Source organism: Martes martes, assembly GCF_963455335.1.
Source record: "Martes martes genome assembly, chromosome: 5".
NCBI classification, from domain to species: Eukaryota; Metazoa; Chordata; class Mammalia; order Carnivora; family Mustelidae; genus Martes; species Martes martes.
Window position 1 is genome coordinate 11,070,813 of NC_137892.1, and position 14,046 is coordinate 11,084,858.

The following is a 14,046-nucleotide window of genomic DNA, read 5'->3' on the forward strand; positions in this document are numbered from 1 at the left end:
AGGGGATTGGGATTTCATGATGTGATCGTTATATAGTTATGTTGAAGGGAGGAGACAAGTCTACTATGTCACCATCTTATCTATATAAATATGTACGTTTACTAATCAAGGAAATGGAAATTGAAAGAAAAAATGAATTTTATCACATCATCTAATAGAATGGTTAATTTTTTTTAAGATTTTATTTATTTATTTGACAGACAGAGATCACAAGTAGTCAGAGAGGCAGGCAGAGAGAGAGAGAGAGAGAGGAGGAAGCAGGCTACCTGCGGAGCAGAGAGCCTGATGTGGGGCTCGATCCCAGGACCTTGGGATCATGACCCAAGCCAAAGGCAGAGGCTTTAACCCACTGAGCCACCCAGGCGCCCCTAGAATGGTTAAAATTAAAAAGACTGTCAACATTAAGCATTGAAAAGTGATATGGAGAAGCAAGAAGTCGTATACAATAATTCTAAGAATATGTATTGAAACAAATGTTTTCTAAACTCTTTACTAAATTTGAATGTATTGATACCTTGACAGCCAGAAATTTTACCCACAATTTTATGAGAGAAGAAATGTGTGTGTGTATATACACACACACACATACAGTTAAAGAAGGTTCAAAGAAATATTATTCAAAGTGAAAAATGAAAAAAAGAAGAAAAAAATATATAAATGTCCTTTCATATTACAATGGATATGTTCATATAAATGGAATATTAATATTGTACTAATAATCACATAAATGTAAAGGATCACTAATAATCACATAAATGTAAAGGAATCACATAAATGTAAAGGTACTATCTGTACCAAAATTTGTAAACTTAAAAAATATATATAAAACAAAAAGATACACACAATAATAAATGTGAATAGTAAAATTGGTCATTGTGATTTCTCACAGATGTCTCTCATACAGTGCATATTTTAGAAATTTGGGAAGAAATTTGGTATTATGTATAAAACTTAAAAAAAAAACCTTCTTGTCTTATAATCCATCAATCTCACCTATGGGTGTAAAAAATCAAAGCTCTTGCACAAACATTGTAGATTGTACAAATCTACAAACATTGTAGATTGTACAATGGAGATTGTACAACAATCTCCATTTCACTATTAGATATAATAGATTCCAAATAGGTAAACAGATTGTGGGAAGGTCATATAAGACATATACCAATAAAAATGAAGGATGAAAACAAGCATGAATCTTACAAGTATGAAATAAAACCAATGAAGCCAGACATTGAAAAATATACAGAGCATTTTAACCTCTAGATGTAACTGAAAAATACCTTTTTTGCAAAGCTTTATTTGGAGATGATTATTTTGAGAAAAAGAAGACACAAGAGAAGATCTGAAAATAGAGTAGAAGTTATCATCTTTAAGATAAATTTGCATTTATAAAGGCAGTTTCATTTGTATGTGTGTCTCCTCCATGCCAGTCAGGGCAGAATAACTACATAAGAGACTCATGGTGGAATAAATATGAACTGACCTCTGTATAATAAATTTTACATTGATTTACTATACTTTTTCTGTTCACCTCCTTAGATCTTGTTTCCCTCACACCTTTTTATTTATTGTCTTTTTCTAAAGTGGGCATGTAAGCCTAAATTCTGGGACATTTTGGGATTTACTCTTTTTTCCCTGGATATATTCCTTGTTTCCAGTCAATACATTTCATTAGTTTTTCTCTTGTATATCTGTTTTCGCTATAAAATTATTTTTTGTTTTATTTCACATATTTTATTTTTTATGCTTCAATATGTGATGTTGAGTCATTCTGACCACCAATTATGTATACGTAAACTTCTTCCTATCCATGAAATTAGGTTCATCTACTCACCAAGAAAAATAGCACAATATTCCACTCAGTCATTGCCTCCTGGTAAAAGCACATGATATCTTGTGCTCGCTTCGGCAGCACATATACTAAAAAAAGCACATGATATCTGGATAATCTGTAGTCCTTTTCAGGTTCAGATGTGGTTTCTTGCTCTGGCTGCAGATTCTGGTCTTTGGGACAATTCTGACCCAGTTTTGTCCATGGTCCCTGATTGTATCCTTGGGGTGATTTTAACTAGTTTGTTGCATCCATGGTTCATCTAAACTAGGCAATGGGCTCTCTGACTCCTCATTGTCTCCCAGAAACTTTTGTAGCCTAATTCTTAAAGATCACATGATTTTGGCATCGTAAACCTTATATATAGGATAGTAGGCTACAGACTACTATATTCTTATCTTTTCTAACATGTTTCGCTCAGGTTTGGTTCTGGGTCATCAGCCACATGCTTAATTTCTTCCTGGACTTAATTCTCAACTCCATCTCCTTTTAATATTTCCTCATAGTCATGTATATGAGTTTGAGGTAACTTGACCTGATAGTCTTAGGTTAGGAGATAACACTTTTTTATGTTCTTGTTCTGGGGGTGTCTTCACATAGTTAATTCTCAGGTACATATCAGGTGTTATTCATGGTATATGTACATCATATATGAGTCTTCTCTGTTTCTGAAGATTTTGTAGGCCATTATTCGTTTGTTTATAAATATATTTATTTATTTATTTTTTTTTTAGTTTCAACGCTGATTTTTTTTTCCCTGACGTTGTGATGTTGAGTCCTGGTTTGTAGAATCAGAAACAGAATTCAACCTAATGATCAAATTGAATTTATTCAATTATTCATGAATTAATTGGATAGCACTTCATCTAGAAAATAGAAAGGATATCCAAAAAGTTCAAAATTTGTGTAGAAGGGGACAGAAACAAAGAACAGTTTCCTCATCATCCTTTAGGGAAATAAAATTAATCTATCAGGTGGCCGACCTCAATACTGATAATCAGGAAATCCCACATTGACTGGTTTAAGATTGCATTCATACAACCCAGTTATGTATTAAGTCTTGCTTTGTTGATATGGGAATTAGCACAAGTGACTCCATTTGGTGCCTATTGTCTCTTTTTAAATAAGACTGTCAGCTTAACTGACAGAATGATCAATGTCCAAGTGCCTCTTCCCTGTATTGCTCCAAAGTTCTCACCATTTTTGCCATTTTCTGTGTGGTATTCACAGATCATGAGATTTTTTTATTGAATCTCTGGCATATCTCAGGTCAGAGCCTCAGGTTCACATTTTTTGAGTCATTCATTCTCTTCTGAACTTTTCCTACACCATACTCCTAGGGGGACATTTAATTGGTGGTTAGCAGCAACCGGCATGCATTCAAAGTTTTTTTTAGAGAATACAGCATAACAAGGATATTATTATTGTTGTTATTATTATTATTTGCAGGATTCCAAATGTTGACTACACTTCAGAGCTATGGTTCCAAAGACAAAAGCTGATCAAAATACAATAAGTCATGGAAGGTACACTCTGAAGATGTTGCCTATTCAAGCCAAGTTTTTTGCCCACTGATCTTACATAACTGAACTTCAACTTTCCCAGATGTGTTAATTCAGGCACACTAGGGGATCTGACCACACCACAGGCATCTCCCTGTTCTGTTAAGAGTTCATCATGAACTGTCTTATGGAGAACAACTTTGGCCAGAGAGCCTAAGAATATCTGTCTGGCAACTATTGTCTCAGCAGCCTATTCTATGGTGTTTTCAAGTGTTATGGAAAGCGTCCTGATTATAAACTTGTTTACATTTATTCATAGCTAGAAGAGACCTACTGAAGAAAGCTTATTTTGAAGTATGAATATCTCCCACTAAGTCCCATTTGAGTCCATGACTCAGAACTGGAAAAGAGAGAACCATGAAGTCCAGTACAATTTCTGAGTCCGCAGATCACATTGGTGGTTTTATTCTGGTTGTACTTGCCTTGTGTTCCTTTTTTCGTGAAAATCCTGTGTGTAAGATGCCCTGGATTTGAAGTTGTTAACCAAAAACAGGAACATGAGCCAGAGTGTCTCTAGTATTATGAACAGATCAAAGTTTTTGATGACAGTATAGCAGCCTAAATATTACCCCCCAGCAATGGCCTGAGAGTTAATTGATGTTGGCAAAATTTTCCCAAGCCAATGGCAAAATAAATGGAAGAAGAAGAAGGAAGAAGAAAGAAGAAAGAAGAAGAAAGGAGGAGGAAGAAGAAGAAGAAGAAGAAGAAGAAGAAGGAGGAGGAGGAGGAGGAGGAGGAGAAGGAGAAGGAGAAGGAAGAAGAAGGAGGAGGAGGAGAAGGAGGAGGAGGAGAGGAAGTAGAGGAATGGGGAGGGGGAAGGAGAAGGGGAGGAGAAAGGCAATAAAACAACAAGAACAACAGGAAGGAGAAGGAATGGTTTCATGTTTTGTTAAAATGTGAAGTCTTCTTCTGGCATCTTGGAAGGAAGTAGTATAATTTGTAGGTTTCCAGTCATTTCACTGGACCCAATATCAATATCAAGTCAAACTTCCTTTAGCTATGAAATATGAGCCCAAATTTGTAGTCTCTAAGGTTTGGCTGCCATTATCGTAATGAGAAATACTCAATATACTCTTTTCCAAAAATATTTAAGGGCAGTCCTTAGTCCTAATTTCAAATCCAAAGGTTTGGAATAAATTAGAAATATTACTTTGTGCATTCCTAGGCAAATACTTGAGGAATTAGAAGAATTCTGAATCAAGTCCAGTTTATAAAGGTTTATAGCAAAAACCTCAAAGACATTGAATAAGACTAGAATATAATATCTGTAGAGGTATAAACATAATATTCTCTTTACAATTATTCTACTTTTCTCTCAAAGATAGTCACAGTAAAGCTAATTTGTATGCATTAAATGTGATATGGTTATTTATTTAAGTCCAGCAAGAGCAGTGCTTAGCCATATATGGTCTTTTGAAGGTAACATTGCTAGAACTTTTCATAAGGAAACTCACCTCAAACCTTCAAGATCCCTGATTTTAAGAAACAGAGATTTTAATTTAAGCCAGTCAATGGATTTCCCATCAGATTTTACCTGCCAATACCATTCCAGTCAAAGCTCTGGTAATGGAGTCAATTTTTCTAATTGTGTCCTGCTGTAAGGAAAACAAATTCTTCCTCAACATATGCAACTAAGTAGCTATATTGCTATGATTTAAGGAACTGGCAATGATTTCAAAAAATGTCATAAAATTATAATCATTCTCCACAATTTACACAATCTGACTTAACTAATATATATTCCTCTTGCCTTCTGTTTTTCTATTGGCTCTGTAAATTCTTTTGTTTCTAAAGATTTTATTTATTCATTTAACAGAGAGAGAGAGAGAGGTCACAAGTAGGCAGGAGGCAGGCAGAGAGAGAGAGAGGAGGAAGCAAGCTCTCTGCTGAGCGGAGAGCCTGATGCAGGCCTCAATCCCAGGACCCTGAGATCATGACCTGAGCCAAAAGCAAAGGCTTAACCCACTGAGTCACCCAGGTGCCCTGGTTCTGTAAATTCTTACTAGTTGTTTTATCATCTTACTTTAATCAAAAGTGGTACTTATCAAATTTCTTTCCATGAGTTTCCTTGATGATGAAACATTTTTGCAGTAACACTTTTGCAAAAACATTTGAGGAAAGGAATTTTGTTTTGTTTTAATCAGAGCATATGGTACTTATATGGAATGGAAGAGTAATATGTTTTGCAGATGCTATAAATTATACACAGAAAATCCTAAAGAATCCACCAAAACTGTTAGAACTAATTGACAATTTTAGTAAAACAGTTGGATATGAACAAACAAATAGAAATTATTTGTGTTTATATAAACTAAAAACAAAATATTTGAAAATGAAATGAAGAAAACAGTTTTATTCATAACATCAAAAACAATTCAATCTTTTGAAATACATTTAACAAAGGAAGTGAAAGGTCTGTACACAAAGAACTATAAGAGCCTGATTTTTTTTAAATGAAGAATACACAAAACATGAAACCATATCCCATGTGAATGGATTGGAAGAATTCATATTGTTACATAGTCATCCTACTGATAGACATCTATAGATTCAATGCAATTACTCAAAATTTCCATGTCATTTTTCACAGAAAAAGAGCATAAATACTGCTAAAACTTGTATGCAGCCACATAAATCAAATGGCCTAAGTAATCCTGAGAAAGAATAAAAATAAAGCTACCATACTTTCATATTTCAACCTATACTATAAACTTTTAGTAATCAAAATAATAGAGCAGTGGTATAAAAATGGAAATACAGACCAATAGAACAGAACTGAGAGTCCAGAAATAAACCCTCTCATATATAGGTCAACTGATATTTGACCGGAATTCCAAGAATACTGAAAGGGGAAAGGAGAGTCTCTTCAAGAAATGGTATTTAAAAAAATATACAAATTCAAATAGAAGACATTGGACCCCCATTTTATGCTAGCTAGAAAAATTAACTCTGTGTTGAAAAGTGAACATAACACGCCAAATCATAAAATTCCTAGAATACAAACAAACAAAAACAACAAACAAACAAACAAACAAACAAAGAACTCTCTGGTCTTTGGCATTTTTTTTTTCTTTATACAATACCAAAAGCCCAAACATCAAAACAGAAATGACCATGTAACTACATCAGGCTAAAAAGCTTTTGTACAACGAAAGAACCATCAACATGAAAAGGCAATCTACACAATGGAAGAACATATTTCCAAATCATGTGTAACTGCTAAAGGGTTAATATCAAAACCTACCAAAATACTCCACTAATTCAGCTCAATGGCAGAAGAGAAATCTGATAAAAATTTGGTCATCTTACAAGTCATTGTTTATGTATAACACCCAGAGTTCCATGTGATATGTGCCTTCCTTAATACCAATCACTGGGGCAACACATTCCCCTCCCCCCTGCCCACCCAAACCCTCAGTTTGTTTCTCAGAGTCCCCAGGCTATCATGTTTCATCTCCCCCTCCCATTTCCCAGTTTCATTATTCCCTTCTGTCTCTTAAAGTCCTCAATGCTATTCCTTATGTTTCACAAGTAAGTGAAACCATTTTATAATTGACTGTCTCTGCCTGAATTATTTCACTCAGCATAATCTCTCTCATCCATATTGACAGAAAAGTTGGGTATCCTTTCTGATGGAGGCATCATACTCCATTGTATATATGGACCATATCTCCTTTATCCATTTGTCTGTTGAAGGGCATCTTGGCTCGTTCCACAGTTTGATGATTGTGGCCATTGCTGCTATGAACATTGGGGTAGAGATGGCCCTTCTTTTCACTACATCTTTATCTTTTAGGTAAATACCCAGTAGCACAATTGCAGAGTCATAAGGTAGCTCCATTTTTAGTTTCTTAAGGAATCTCCACACTGTTTTCCAAAGTGGCTGCACCAACTTGCATTCCACCAATAGTGTAAGAGGGTTCCCCTTTCTCCATATCCTCTCCAACATTTGTTGTTAACTGTCTTGTTAATTTTGACCATTCTAACTGGCATAAGGTGTTATCTCAATGTGGTTTTGCTTTGAATCTCCCTGATGGCTAATGATGATGAATACTTTTTCATGTGTTTGTTAGCCATTTGTATGTCTTATATGGAGAAGTGTCTGCTCATGTCTCCTGCCCATTTTATTGACTTGAATGTTTTTTTGGGTTTTGAGTTTAAGAAGTTCTTTATAGATCTTCAGTATCAGCCCTAGGAACAATACATCAAAAGCTAATGATGTACTGTATGGTGACTAACATAACAATAAAATATAATCATAAAAAAGCAAGATATTTTCCCAGTTAAAAATATAAACAAACAAACAAACAAACATAAAGTTCCTCCCAGGGAGGGGATTGGTAGCAAAACTGAGTAGAAATTTTCCAAAAATGACATAGAAATGACAACCAGGTATATAAAAATATGCTTATTATCACTAACCTTTAGAATAACAATTGTATGACAAATCCATGGTGAGTTTCGTTTCATACCTGTTAGACTGGCTATCATCAAAATGACATGAATTAACAAGTTTGGCAAAAATGTGGAAAAAGAAATCCTTGTGTTCTGTTGGTGGGAATGTAAATTGATTCAGCCACTATGGAAAACATAATGGAAGTTCCTCAACAATTAAAGAAGAATTAGAACTTTATTATTATCTAGCAATTCCAAGTCTTGGGTATATATCAAAGGAAAATGAAATCAAAATCTCAAAGATATAGCCCACCCATGTTCATTGTGGTATTATACACAGCAGCCAAGATAATAGACACAACCTAAATGTCTATCAGTGAATTACTGAATCAATGGAATGAATAACACACAGTATATATTCATGGCATATATATATATATATATATATATATATATACACACACATACACACATATATATAATCAATAAAAATATTTAGTTTATTTGATGTAATACAATGTATTGAACATTGTTAAATTCAGAAACTTATTGAATCTGGAACTTTGATGCCACATTAATGAGATTTTCTGATCACATTCTATAGAACCCTATGCTGTTATTTGCTTTTCCATTTAGCTAGTGAGACATATGGTAAACCATATCCTACCAGAGTAACCTAAGTCATTGACCACTGCTACTTCATTCTGCACTTATTTGTCTTTCATCTCTTTATTTTTATCAGGGAAATTAGGTTTCCTTAAAAAGATTTTTCACATTTCTTTTTAAGTATGTTGTATTTAATGATTTTACTGTATCATGAATGGATCTCCTTTCCATTAAATTTTCTAACAGACAATTGATGTGTGAAGAAAAGCAACTGGGCTTCTTGCCTATTTTTTCTCTACACTTTACTGACCACACTTAGTGGTTTCAATATTTGTTTTAGCTTATCATCTTGGGTTTTCTCTGTATGAAAATGTACCTTGGAAAATAATTATGTTTGCATCATCCTTTCCAACCTATTTATATTTCATTCCATTTTATCCCATTTTTCACTGACTATGGTTTCCATAAAAAGGTTGGATGCTAGTAGTAATCAGAGGGAACTCCTGCCTTGTTTCTGACTTTTAGACAATTTCTTTATTAATTCATTAGTTAATACAATGGTTATTATTTGTTTCTGCTATATTCTCATTGCCATATCAATAAAGCTTCCAATTTCTAGTAAAAAATAAATAAATAAAATGATTACCTCATTAAATGTAGTGTGGTTTTTGTTACGATAAAAACATTTGAATTAATTCTTCATAGAAACTTTGCTTACAATATTTTTAAAGATGAAATGCTAAAAGATTTATAATTATAAATCTGTGTGCAAATGTAAAACAAGACACAACTTTTAGGATTTATTTATTAATACTATGTGTTTGCTTCTAGCAAAGGGTCATCACTTTTTTTTTCACAATTTATATATATATATATATATATACACACATATATGTGTGTGTGTGTGTGTGTGTATTTTGTTTATATGTTTCTCACTTCAGTAACAAAGATTTCAAAACAAACTATTCAATGAAAAGTGGGTATTTCGAGTGGAGTTTGGAAATTTTTTCTTCGCTTTTTTTTAAATTTTATTTTTTTCAGTGTTCCAAGATTCATCGTTTATGCACCACACCCAGTGCTTCTTGCAATACATGCCCTCCTTAATACCGACCACCAGGTTCACCTAATCACTCACCCCCCTCACCTCCAAAACCCTCAGTTTGTTTCTGAGTCCATAGTCTCTCATGGTTTGTCTTTGTTTGTTTTTAAAAACTTCCAAGTGAGGACATAGTGATGCATGCAGTTGCACTAGTTTGAGGTTTAGTATATTTCTGACACTCCATTTCCCAAATTCCTTTTCAATTAAGCTTGAAAGGGAGCAAGAATAGAAATTGCCTGTGCCCGCTAGACTGTTTTTTGTCCTTCTCTACATCACTTTCTGTGTACAGAGTGTAGCCTTCTTGCTCAGATACTCACAATAAAAACATAAATAAAAGATACAAGAGTACTAGGGCAAGGATGCAGTTGATGTATGGCAGTTGATTACATGCAGTACTTGCTCATATCATCGTGCAAGAAAAAGTGGATTGTGGATTTCAAAAATGAAGTTTTTTCACTATTTAGAGCACACATTAATAGAAATTGAATGCTTTGTTAAATATCTTTTAATGAATGTTATTCTTAGCAGTATTATTAACTAGCTAATGTTCAATGCATGGAGTATGTTGAATGTATTACAAAATGAATTAATATTTAAATACCTATTTAATAATATAAATAATACACACTTAAGTATTAAATAATAAAGATACATTCATTGGTTTTTTTCTGTTCTATTGAAATACAATTGATATAATTGTACCATTCTGTGGTGTACAGCAGAAAATTTTGATATATGTACATATTGTAAAATGATCTTCACAATATTTGGTTATGACCTATCACCACTGATAGTTACAATTTATATTCTCACCATGAGAACTTCTAAAACCTTATCTTTTACCAACTTCTTTATATACAATAGGGCATTATTAACTATAGTTATCATGCTGTTGATTATATTGCAGGACTTATATATTTTTAACTTACGTATCTTATAACTAGAAGTTTTTGTCTTTTTACACCTACACCCACTTTGCATATATTTTTTATGAATTTTTGACAACTGTTGTAATATTGGCATTATCATTTTTACTGTTTAATAAGATACAAAGGATAAATAGATCCCATAAAATGTTACTGTACTGTAAAAGTCAATTTTTAAAACTACTTAGAATTTTAGTAGGAAGGAAAAATACATTTTTAGATGTATGTATGTATAAAGCAAATACCTATAAAATTTGTTTATTATCAGCAGTGTTTTGGGAATATCCACTTTCCACTCTTGATGGACAGAAATGTTGATTTTCTTTCCAGACATATAAATAATGGATAACATTAAGTATTGAATATTTAGAAAACACAAGCATTTTTCTTATTATCTTTAATGGAGAAAGTTATTTTAGGGCAAATTTCTCATTACCTCCAGAACGTCTTTCATCCTAAAGCTGTAGATGATAGGGTTCAGTGTGCATGTGTGGATGATATAGAATATTGCTAAATATTTGTCCTGGCCTAGAGTGTGATATGATTTGGGTCTCATGTATGTGAAAATAAATGACTCATAGTACATTGTGACCAAAATCATGTGGAAGAAACAGGTAGAAAATTACTTTTTCTGTGCTTCTGATGATTTCCTTTGAAGGGCAGTAAGGAGAATTTGAACATAAGAAGGAAAGCTTAAGGAGACAAGGGTAAACAGAAAAATTATGGCACTTACATAAGCCCCTCATTCGTAGAGTGTTGTGTCCACACAGGACAATTTCAACATGGCAGGTACTTCACAGAAAAGGTGATCAATGACTCTTGAGTCACAGAAGGGAAAGCAGATGGTGTAAGCTCTGTGGACTATGCAGTTGACAGTGCCAACAAGTCAGGACCCTCCAGCCATGAGGATGCAGACATAGTCACTCATAAAAATGGGATAGTGCAGTGGATGACAGATGACTACATAGCAGTCATAAGTCATTGCTTCCAGGAGAAGACACTGACTACCCAGAAGGGTGAGGCATAGAAATATCTGGAAGCTACAACCTGCAAATGAAATAGTTCTGCTGCCTGACAGAAAGTCAGTGACCATTTTGGGAATGACATTGGAAATATGAAAAATGCCCATGAAAGACAGATGGCTGAGAAGGAAATACATTGGAGTGTGGAGTCTTGAGTTCCTGTGGATAAGGAGGATCATGATTGTGTTTTCTGTAATAGCCATAATAAAAAATGATGAATATAAAGGAGAAGAAAACCGGGCTTGATTGCAAAGAAGAAAAGACTCCTAAAAGAATGAAATCACTGGTGGAACTGTGATTCTCATGTTCCATCATGAATAACACGTTTTTCCCCCCCTAAATTAGGAAAAAAAAAAAAAAGCTAAAGTGCAATAGTAGTGCAAATCTCAAACTCATTTATATTTAGAAGCATAATAAAATGAGAGTGATGCATATTTTGCAATTAAAATGAATAGATTCTCAACCAACTTTGAAATGGGCTTGTTTTACAACATGGCCATTTGTTTGTTTGAATCAACTGATGATATTTGGTCTATCAAGTAACCTGTTAGCTACATGTAATCTCAGAGTCTTATTTCCATATTGATAAGTCCAATTCAGTCTTTTGTCAAATGTCACCATTTAAAAGAGACCAAACCTTGAACAGTGTACTTAAAATCTCATTATCCCCTCCCCTAAATTACTGTCTTGTCCTTTGATATATCTTGCAAATAACTTTCCATCCTTTACATATTAAATAAACTTATGAGCTATATTTATTATGTGTTGTAATTCTCACTGACTGGAACTTGAACTTCACAAGTGGAAATCCTTGTTTTGACCCCTGTGTAAACTGAATGGCTAAAACAATGCCTGGTACATAATGGTTACTCAGTAATATATTTTAAATACATGAATAAATTAATAGGATATGGAACTCAATTTTCTGTCTCATTTTTTATTTGTATAAAGCTTAAAGAAAATGAAAGGTATTATTTCTAAATCTTTCTAAAATAATAAGTAGTAAAATGCTGTAAAATTATCATAATGTGTATCTACAATTTGAATAGGAGTATTAAAATAAAAATTTCATTCAGTAAAATATGACTGTATTTTACATTGGCCAGGTTTATTAAATTCTAGAAATTGAATTAGATTTTATTAATACTTTATATAGGGAATCATAGTTTTTTCCTAAATAATATTATTTATATGTGGATAGTGGCTTTTTAACTGGTCCTTTCCTTTCCTATTATGTGCACATACTGCATATGTATGATTTATCCCTCAATAAATAGATATACACACATACATACTCACAGGCACACACACACACACACACACAGTAGTACAATTTAGGAAAACACTGCTGCAGATCATGAAAAATAAATAACAAACGTAAAACAAGTCATTTATTACCTTTTAGTACTGCTCATAAGTTGTAATTTCATAAATGAAATCTGTTTTGGTTTTCAGTTTAGGGATGCAAATGTACAAATAAGTCCCTGATAAAATACAAATGATTTTTCTTTTTCTTTTTTCTTTTTTTTTACTGAAATCAAGATTCTTCATTACAAAATAAAACTAATTGTATTTTGATACCCTGGAATGTGAACACTGTTTTGCGATAATTTTAGGAATATTTAAAAATTAACATTTGAATGAAGTTGCAGATATATCTATGTTTAAGTAGTTCTGTTTTTCCTGGTTTGACCTACAACTCAGTAAAATTTAGTATGGACATAAATTGAGATTTAAGAGCAGTGATGTCTTCCAAGAGCTGGTAAGTAATTCTCTAAAATCTGTGAATATTACTGAAAACTCAGATTCAATATATCATTATCTAAAGTCATTGACTTTTTCCCACTGCCAAAAATATCATCATCATCATCATAATTTTGTCATTCTAGTTTTTTTTTCAATTAATGTTTTATTTTGTTACATTTATTCTTATTAAAAAAAAAATCCATACCCCATTTATTTTAAGGAAGTATGGGTAATGTCTATTTTCTATGGAATCCCCATTACATAGCAGACCGTGGCCTGTTGTAGGTTCTCAATAAATCCTTGTTAAGGGAATTTTGACTATGGACTCTGATATCAAAAGTTTTCCATAATACATCAATTATACTTAAATTTATAAGAGTTTGTCCTCTTGGGCGCCTGGGTGGCTCAGTGGGTTAAGCCACTGCCTTCGGCTCAGGTCATGATCTCGGGGTCCTGGGATCGAGTCCCGCATCCGGCTCTCTGCTCAGCAGGGAGCCTGCTTCCCTCTCATTCTCTCTGACTGCCTCTTTGCCTACTTGTGATCTCTGTCAAATAAATAAATAAAATCTTAAAAAAAAAAAAAGAGTTTGTCCTCTTGCCACAAGAATGCTTATATTTTTGTTTTCAGATATTAAAGGCCTTCATAATTATTATTAACTCCCTAATTACTTCATCATTTTACATCTACTGGGTTTTTTCAACTTTCATAAAGTTCAGAGGCATCTGAAGTTTCTGCAACCATTCTTTAGGACTTTTTGCCTAATCAGTTAATCAGGCACCTAGAATATCCTCCCATGATGCTAGAATAATGGATAAAAGTACATCTTCTATGCCATCCAGAATGTTCAATGAAATATAT

The 14,046-nt window shown here is 33.3% G+C and overlaps 1 pseudogene across 1 annotated transcript; it reads right to left on the reverse strand.

Annotated features, from left to right (window-relative positions):
• Nucleotides 1–10,834: 10,834 nt before the first annotated feature.
• Nucleotides 10,835–11,756, reverse strand: LOC308342666 (olfactory receptor 2AJ1-like; annotated as a pseudogene). The gene has a single exon. The product of its transcript is annotated as an olfactory receptor 2AJ1-like (transcript).
• Between the last annotated feature and the right edge of the window lie 2,290 nt (nt 11,757–14,046).